General features: G+C 46.1%; 1 long non-coding RNA gene across 1 annotated transcript; it reads left to right on the top strand.

The window, feature by feature from the left end:
- The first annotated feature begins 495 nt into the window (after positions 1-495).
- On the top strand, positions 496-6,534 carry LOC123479888 (uncharacterized). Its single transcript, XR_006655692.2, has 3 exons — positions 496-1,350; positions 2,631-2,860; positions 6,443-6,534. It is a non-coding gene; the product is annotated as an uncharacterized lncRNA (long non-coding RNA).
- Positions 6,535-9,486: the final 2,952 nt, after the last annotated feature.

Below are 9,486 nucleotides of genomic sequence, written 5' to 3'. Positions count from 1 at the left end.
GAACCCCACTGGTCAGCTGGCCCTCAATGTCTTCTCTTTGATGTTGGGTCCCAGTCAACTTTTGGATCTCATGGGAACAATGTCATTTCTGAACCCCTGTGATGGAATCCATGAATTGTACAATTATTTCCTTCCCCACAAATACACAGTGACTGTGTAGAAGGCTGGCTGTCCTTCCTTCAGGAGAAGTCTGGAACATAAGCAGCACAAATACTTGTCGTGTGTGTAGGAGGTCCTTCCTGCCTAGACTGGTTTCCCCATCATTCCAGGGTATGTAAACTGGCTCAGATCTGAAAATTGCTTAAGGGGATGACTTACACATTTCTCTAGGTCATTTCTGCTCCTGCAGATCATGTAAGAATTTACATGGAGTTTGGTGGGCTTCCTGTGTTTTTATACTTCGAGAAACACTGTGATTAATGACACTGCATGGCAGTTCAGAGCCACTCTGACTGATTCAGTGCTGATTTCTCTTTGCCAGCCGTGACAGGAGCCAGAGCTACCTGGAGCTGGAGGCGTACAAAGCACTTTGGCCTCTGCGCCCCTGCGATGCAGCCTCTATGACGACAGGTAGAGTTTGCAGTGCGGTGGAAGCAGTCCCCGCTGTGCTTGGGCCTTCAGAGAACAGTAAGCACTGAGGTCTCCAAAGATGCCATGTGCCCTCTCTCAGGTTTGTTCTCAATGTACAGTGAAAGGTACACCTTCTAGAAGCTGCCAGAGTGGTGAGTGGGGCCCCATGACAACTCCACTCCAGCACGTCAGCGTCCCTGAGCTTGTGATATCTGTTCCTTACGTGAAACCACAGGACAGTGGGCCCTTCGTAACTCACAGTGGGCCATCTTCATATGCATGTTTCAGCCACACGTGCTAACAAACAGGTAGAGACCTTTCCAGCAGCCAAGCTGCAGCTATGAACGCAGCAACTCGGCGTGCTTGACTCAAATGTGTGACGTCCTTCTGATGGACATTTGTGTTCCTTCCATTGTCCCCACCAGGAAACGTGCCCACGCATACTCCGCTACTTGTGAGTGTATGAACTGGACAAGTCAGAAAGTCCTCAGAAAGTGTCGCACACTTCCTAAGGTTCAGTCCATGTCCCTCACCTGCAGGGTGCTGTAGGGACTTGAGTGGATCCTCCTCATGCAGTTCTCATCACCCTCTGATGATGCCTCACCCCGACATACAGAGTCTTCTTGACTGTCTGACATAAATTGCCTTTTTAACTCTTAGGCTTTGTAAGTTTTTATTTTCACAGAAACTCTTCCTCATTGAATATCTGATGGAAACACCATACAACACTGTCCACTGCCAAGTTCAACAGATGTTCCACTGGATCCTTAGTGAACTGAGGTAACTACACAAAAACAGTCTTGTGTTATTTTAAAAAAGAACAATGTCTCTATTTTTTTATTGTTGTATATTTTTTCCTTTTTATTGAATTCAGTGAGTGATACGAATTGACAAAACTGCACGGGTTTCAGGCACACAATGTACAACACACCATCAGTACCCTGTACTGTGAGCTCACCACCCAAATCAAGTCTCCTTCCTTCACCATTTGTCCCCATCACTTCTTCAACCTCCTCCCTGGCAGTCACCTCACTGTCGTCCATGTACATGCCATTGGTTAATAACATTATAAAATGTGAGGTGTGAACCTCATGTATACAACACCTACGTTCTCTACTGTGTGGTCACCCCAAAAGTCCTATGTTGTTTCATTATGCTGTATGTGACCTCTACCCTCCTTGTGCTCCTGCATTCCCTTCCCCTCTAGTACCCACCATTCCATGTGTGAGTGTGTGAGCATCTGTGAGTGTGTTTTTGATTGTGTTTATTATCTTTGTGGCTTTTGGTGTCATATCCCACATCTGAGTGAAATGACAGACTGTGTCCCCCTGTCCACATGATAATGGAAATCTTCCTCTCCAAGGCCTCACTGCCCCAGCCTCACCTGACACACAATGTCTTCAGGGTCCAATTGCCTACTGAGGAGACCTGTCCCCCCTGTCCCCCAGAGTCCAGAGCCCGCATGCTCAGCATCACGTTCCCCCAGGCCCCTGATCACTGACACAGACTGTAGCCCAGAGCGTGGACCAGCCTAGGATGCTGCATCCGGGCATAGTCCTCCCCAGCCAAGGGAGTGATGAGCTGAACTGCCTGAACTTATGTCCCTCTGGAGGGGTTTCCCTGACCCACTGTCCTTCATGGATGTGCACAGATGGCCTGTCCTGCTGCCGCTGTCCCTTTTCTGACATTTCATCCACATCCACACGATTCTCTGTCCTCCCTGTACAGAGTACAGGGGCCCCATGGGGCTGAGGCTGAGAGACACTCACTGTGCAGCGTGGGCTCCCATAGCATTGGGGCCACTGGTGACACAGCTGCTTCCTCCTGCAGGGTCTTCCCAGGTGCTGTCCTCTGGGGACCAGTGTGAGTGGGTGCTGGGGTCTTCCTGTGCATGTCCTCTGTATGATTCTGTGGGTGACATCACACAGGTCACAATGGACAGCTCAGGTTCCATGGTAACCTGGTGGCCCTGGTTAAACCAAGGAAGTGCTTAGGGGCAAATCACAGTTCAATTGGAAGGGCAATGGCTGTACTTAGCCCTGAATTTTTGCTCTTGTCAGGTGGGACTGCTTGGGTTTCAGAAGGGATGAATGCATCTGTGATGCCCAGATAGACCTCAGCCCGAGCCTGGAAGCCCTGCCTCCCTGCAGGTCCCTGTGGAGAGGACCCTGCAGAGATCAGACCCCTGCTGATACAGATTCCTGCCCAGGTCTCCACAGCCCAGCAACCCCTGAGTATCAGCTTCCCCAGCATCTGGACCCAGTGTCTGCTCTTTCTTTGAGACTCAGAGGTAAGGACATCTTCGAGGGCTTGCAACCCTGTGGTCCGTCCTCCACACATTTTCTCAGTGATGACATGAGGGACTGAGGTTGGGGACACTGAGATTCTAGTGCACTGGGAGAAAATGATTTCTGAGAAAAGCAGGTAGTGGACCTACTCATGTTGCTGCCTTTTCAGCGATGAAGTATGTTTGCCAATTTTTACTCAACAAATAACTCCAAGTGGTTTGTTTTTTTTTTTTAACCAAAGCACAGCAGTTATTTGTGTGTGATGTCAAGACCTTGGCTGAAACTCCTGAGCATCTACCCTGGGATTCTCCTGCAGGTCCTCCTAAGTCTCTAAATAGAACCTCTATACACAAATGAAACCTGTAGGACCATCAAGTCTGCAGCAACACACGGGGCAGCTGGCACAGCAGGCTGCCCCTGTCCCAGAGCCCTCTGTGTCTCTGTAGGCGCGTCTCCAACTGAACAGCTTCTCAGCTCCCCCCACACCTGGGCTGGAGACCCTGGTGCAGTGGAGGAATGAGGCCCCCTGGACGCTGGGCCTGTTCATCTTGTGTTCCAGGAGGGGCTGCATTCCACAAATGACTGTTTACCTTGTAGCTGTACCTGTCCTACTCAGTATCACTGGACCATAAATATTTCACTGAGTGAGAAGCCACCCTGAATTTGAATCAGATTTATTCTGAAATTCTGACCCTCAGTGTCTGTCAGGAAGTCCTAGCAGCACTGTACCCAGTCACGGGTCCAGGCGGCGTCACCTCACCCTCCTCGTGGAGCAGCAGGAGGGACGAGCTGTGGATGGAAAAGGCAGCAGGGCCTCTGCAGACTAGGTGGGGACACAGGGCTATAGAGGAGACCTGCCCCGAGGTGGGACAGTGAAGGATGTGCAGGTCTTCCCGGCTGAGTATAAACAACTTTGGTGACCTTTGGTTCACATGACTGGAAAGGCATGTGCACATCACTAGGTTCATACAGGTACCAGGAGATGCCTGGACTGAGGTTGCTCAACCAGGGTAACCACGTGGCTGCCGCAGCAGTTAGAGTCACGTGTAGGTAACGTCTGCCTCAATTTACTGTCATTTTCTAAGTTTCTTATCCTCCTTCTCCTCTGTCTTCTCATTCTTCCTGTTCCTCTCCTCCCCTTTCTCTCCTGCTCGTTCCTTTTTTTTTGCACCAGTCTAATTAGAAGTGGAATGTTTGTATGGTGGAATCAGCACTTGTGCATGTTCTGAATCCTGTGTAGAGCACAAACCTCTGCCGTCCACCCAGGCGTGTGTACAGGTTCTGACTCACTAGTGTCCTGGGTGCAGAAAGTTCTCATGGCTTCTGTTTAGACTTTCCCACCACATAACCCTCACTGCCGAGTAAACCAGTGGGGAGAATCTTTCAGATGCTATGTCAACTTCTCTTATGCATTCTAGATCGAGGGGACGATGACAAGTTGGGCCCAATGACATTGGACCCACTTCCAAATGGTCCTGACTAAAATTCCATTGGTCAGCTCCCCTAAAAGTTCCCGGTGTTAGTGCAGGGACACGGTGACTCTGGATTCCTAGTCCAAGTGCAGTTCAGAAGCAGGGTCCTGTTGTCTGTGGATTAACTGTTTCTCTGCTTTCTCTCCAATACACAGTCACCCTGGGGAAGGGTCTCATTTTCTTGGGGATAAAGTCAGGCATGAAGGAAGGTTGACAGTAGTAATGTTCTGTTGTCTGCTGGGGTGTCGTCCACAGGATCAGGTCATTCCTTCACTGAAGAATTCTAAAAATGTAACTGTCTCAGGACAGGGTATTGGTTAAGGGACAGACTGAATATCTTTATGGTTCCAGCTACACCACTATTCACTTCCTCCAGGATGTTTCTACTTACACAGATCACATAGGAATGTGGGAGGCTTGCTGTCTTCACTTCTAGCCAATCTGGGGTTAATTACCAACCCCACAGCTTAGTTCTGGTCAGACTCATTTCCTGGTTTTTTATTTGCTGTCTTTTAGGTGATTAGATCTACTGAGAGTTTGGTAATGAGACAAGGCCATTTGGCCCCTGCTACCCAGGGACCCAATTTGTTGCCAGACGATTATTTACTCTTTATTGAATTTATTGAGGGAACACTGTTTAACAAGATGACACAGGCTTTGGTGCACAATTTACATCTGTACATTCTTTTGTGTGTTTAGTATCTTAAGTCAAGTCTTTGGTTTTTACCATTTCTCACCCCTATGCCCTTCTTCTCTCTCCTCCTCCCCCTTCTGCCACAAACACCAAAGTGTTTTCTGTGTGAGTTCATCTTCCTATTTTTTGCTCACTCTCATACCTCTCTCCCTGCTGTCCATCAAGCCCTTCCCCACAGCTGTACATTAGGTGTGACCTTGAGAGAAGGGTGATCCCAGAGGCCTTTAAATATTTTATGTTTTTTCTCTAAATGTATTTCTCAATGTCCTCATGGAAAGTATGGCATTTGGACACTCCCTGATTGTGAAATAGGACTTAAATGATAAACCCAGTCCATCATTCCAGTGCCCCTAAGCTCTTGAAATCCCGCCTCCACATCAAGGGAAGGAGCAGGAGCTTTCCCATGTGACAGTTTCTGGGCCATCACTGAGTGCTTTCTTGAGCCAACCATCCCCTAAACATTCAGAGCCACATCTTTTGGTCCAGATACAGCTGCAGATATAAATGCAGAGTCTCTGCCTCGTGGGCCCAAACTAATAAACTTCATTTAAGCCCAATTTATGTTTCTTTTTTTTTTTAAGATTTATTTATTTATTTATTTTTAGACAGAAGGAGAAGGAAGAAAGAGAGGTAGAGAAACAATGTGTGGTTGCCTCTCTGGGTACCTGGCCTACAGCCCAGGCGTGTTCCCTGACTGGTGAACCCTTCAGTTCTCAGGCTGGTGCTCCATACACTGGGCCACACCAGCCAGGGCTCAAATTTGTTTCTTTTTAACATTATGTACATTGTTGATTATTAGCAGATGTAGTGCATATTTCTCTTTTGGTATATATTTCTAAAACTCGTAGTTCTTGAAATGAACCACACTTCCTCATGGTTCCCTCTTTGTCCCTCACCTTTAGGGCCCTGCAGGGACCTGAGTCAGGTCAGCCACAGCCACAGCCACAGGAGAGGTCACTGCCATTCTTACCCTTGTGTGTTTCCTCTTGCACATTCTCCATTCTTTGACAAGTCTTGAATTATTCTAGTTTACTCCAGTATCAGTGACTTCTCTACAATGAACTATTCCCAGATTTCCAACATCTGGCTTCGACCATTGAGAACACAAGGCTTTTCCTGAAGCTCTTCAAGCTGAATGTGCAGTCTTGGATATAAATCAGAGAGACCGTCCCATGTGACTATAAAGAACAGTCCCACGTCCACATCTGTGGGCCACTCACAAACTCCTCAGCACGTCTCTACCGTCACCGCAGACATTGGAACTAGAGAGCAGGAAGCCCATGGGTGGCCCCAGCGGGCCTCACTCGTGCATCAGATGATGCTGTGGCCCAAGACACAGAAGGTGTCCTGATTGGCTGGACTCTGGAAGCAGAAATTGGTTTAGAACTCTATTGATTAGTTTTCCTTTATTTTCACAGACACTGTTGCTCATTATCTGTCCAATGGTGAAACCGTGCAGCATCCCTCCTACTACGGAGTCTCCACCCATCACCTGCCTGGTCCTTAGTGAACAAACGTAAGTAAACAAAACATACTTCTATTATTGAAGGAAAGAAAGCATCTCTTTTTGTAATTCAGAGGTGACCAATAAAGTTCTTTTAATTTTTTTTAGAATGAAATTGGTTGGGATACCTTTGGTTAATGTTACATAAACTTCAGGTGGTCAATTTGTAATGTGACATCTGCCCACTCTGTGTGCTCACTCTCCAAAGTCTGGTCTCCTCTGTCCCCTGGGGTTTGACCCCTTTAGTCCCTTCATCCTTCTTCACCCCCTTTTTCTCTGTATTCAACCGTACTGCTGTCTGTGTCTGTGAGTATGTCTGTTGTGTGTGTGTGGTTTTCATTTATACCTTTTATAGAAGTGAAAGGACAGAATGTGTCATCTGGTCCACTTGATTACCTGTGTCCTCCTCTGTGAGGTCACCCTGTGATAGGAATCACAGGACAGACACGTGTCTCCTGGGTTTTTGCCCCTGGAGAGAGAGGTCTTTCTGCATACCTCTTCCCCAGTTTTGTTGTCAAATCAACTAACATGTTTCAGTGAAGTTTCCAAATATTCATTGAAAATACTGGCCGTCCCTGGATGGGTATCTCAGGTGTTTAGAGCATCTTCCCATCTGCCAAAGTTGTGGATCCCTTGTCAGGACACGTGCAGGAATCAGCCAGTGAATGTGTCAGTAAATGGAACAAGTCGCTGTTTGTGTCTGTCTGTCTGTCTCTGTCTCTCCTTTGTTTCTCTAAAAATCAATGTATTTTTAAAAATAATAATAAAAATTAAGTAAAATGTTGGCCAGAGGAGAGAAATCATACATTTGCATAACTGGTCATTTATGCTCCCTATCAAAATTAATGATGAGGGGTATGTGCTCCCATGGGAGATTTTTCTTGACCATCCGTCCTTCACGAATGTCCCCCAGATGGTCTGTCGTGTTGCAGAGGTCCACTTCCTGGTGGTGCCTCGCTATCATGCTACATGACCTGGACACCAGGCCACGGCTTTCCCTCCCCTGCCCACACTCATCGGGAGCTCCCTCAGGCCCATGGGTGCAGGCTGAGAGAAAGACGCACTGCAGACCAAGGCATTTGGGCCAGGCATTTATACACCGTGTTTTGCCCAGTGTAATGTGCACCCAGGTTTTTGGCTGAAACTTTGAAAGAAATCTTTCATTTCAATTCTTTTTTTTTTTTTTTTTTACATACAAACAGCTAGGTTCTGTTTATTAAAAAGTTCAAAAACAGGAAAAGCAAAACAATATATTGTTTTGGGATGCATTTAGTTAGTAAAACTGTAAAAACACAACAGGCAATGATTATTCCCAATTTCAGGATATTGGTTATATAGGAAATGTGAGGGGAGATAGCTAGCAAGGGGCTGTGATCAGGGAGGGTCTCACAGAAGGCTTTATTTATTTATTTTTATTAATTAATTTATTTTTATTCAGTTACAATTGTCTGCATTTTCTCCCCATCCCTCCACCCCACCCCAGTCAGTCCCACCTCCCTCCCCCACCTCTATCCTCCCCCTTGATTTTGTCCTTGTGTCCTTTATAGTAGCTCCTATAGACCCCTCTCCCCACTATCCCCTCCCCACTCCCCTCTGGCTATTGTTACAATGTTCTAAATTTCAATGTCTCTGGTTATATTTTGTTTGCTTTTTTCTTTTGTTGATTATGTTCCAGTTAAAGGTGAGATCATATGGTATTTGTCCCTCACTGTCTGGCTTATGTCACTTAGCATATTGCTCTCCAGTTCTGTCCATGCCATTGCAAAAGGTAGAAGCTCCTTCTTTCTCTCTGCTGCGTAGAATTCCATTGTATAAATGTACCATAATTTTTGGATCCACTCATTTGCTGATGGGCACTTAGGTTGCTTCCAGTACTTGGCTATTGTAAATTGTGCTGCTATGAACATTGGGGTGCATAGGTTCTTTTGCATTGGTGTTTCAGGGTTCTTAGGGTATAATCCCAGACAAGGGCCTGATCTCCAAAATATATGAAGAACTCACATGACTCTACTCCAGGAAGACAAACAACTGAATTAAAAAGTGGGCAAAGGACCTGAACAAACACTTCTCCAAGGAAGACATACAGAGGGCCCAGAGACATATGAAAAGATGCTCAGCATCACTAGCCATCAGAGAGATGCAAATTAAAACCACAATGAGGTACCATCTCACACCAGTCACAGTGGCCAACATAAACAAATCAACAAACAAATGTTGGAGAGGATGTGGAGAAAAGGGAACCCTAGTACATTGTTGGTGGGAATGCAGACTGGTCGGCCACTGTGGAAAACAGTATGGAATTTCCTCAGAAAACTAAAAATGGACCTGCTCGTTTCAATTCTTAAATCCATTTTTTATTTTGTATTTAGATACTTGTTTTTTGTGCTCTAAAGGAATTTTAGCATTAAGTTTTGAACATATTATAGTATAACAAGTTTTATGTAACAGGTAATTATAAAACAGAAGAAGAAATACAAGGTATTTCCGGAACTACCCATGTATAATGTCCACCTTTATTTTTCCCTGAAAAATTTGGGCGAAAATCTGTGCATTGTACACGGCGAAATACAGTAAGTGACGTGTGCCCTAAGAGTTTGCCCAGGTGAACTGACGTATGTACCATTTTTAAAAATATATTTTGTTGATTATGCTATTATACTTGTCCTGTTTTGTCCCCTTTCACTCCCCTGCACCCAGCAACCCCACTCCCTTGGGAAATGCCCCCACCATTGTTCATGGCCCTGGGTCACGAGTAGAAGTTCTTTGACTACATCATTCCCTACACTGTACCTTACATCCCCATGGCTATTCAGTCACTACCTATTTGTGCTGCTTAATCCCCTCACCTCTCACCCATTTTCTCCTACACCCACCTTCCATCCAGCGGCCATCAAAGTGCTCTCCAAATCCAAGATTCCGTCTCTGTTCTTCTTGTTCATTTAGTTTGTTTTTTAGATT

The sequence above is a fragment of the Desmodus rotundus genome, chromosome 10 (genome assembly GCF_022682495.2).
Source record: "Desmodus rotundus isolate HL8 chromosome 10, HLdesRot8A.1, whole genome shotgun sequence".
NCBI classification, from domain to species: domain Eukaryota; kingdom Metazoa; phylum Chordata; class Mammalia; order Chiroptera; family Phyllostomidae; genus Desmodus; species Desmodus rotundus.
This window is presented reverse-complemented; position numbering and strand designations above follow the sequence as displayed.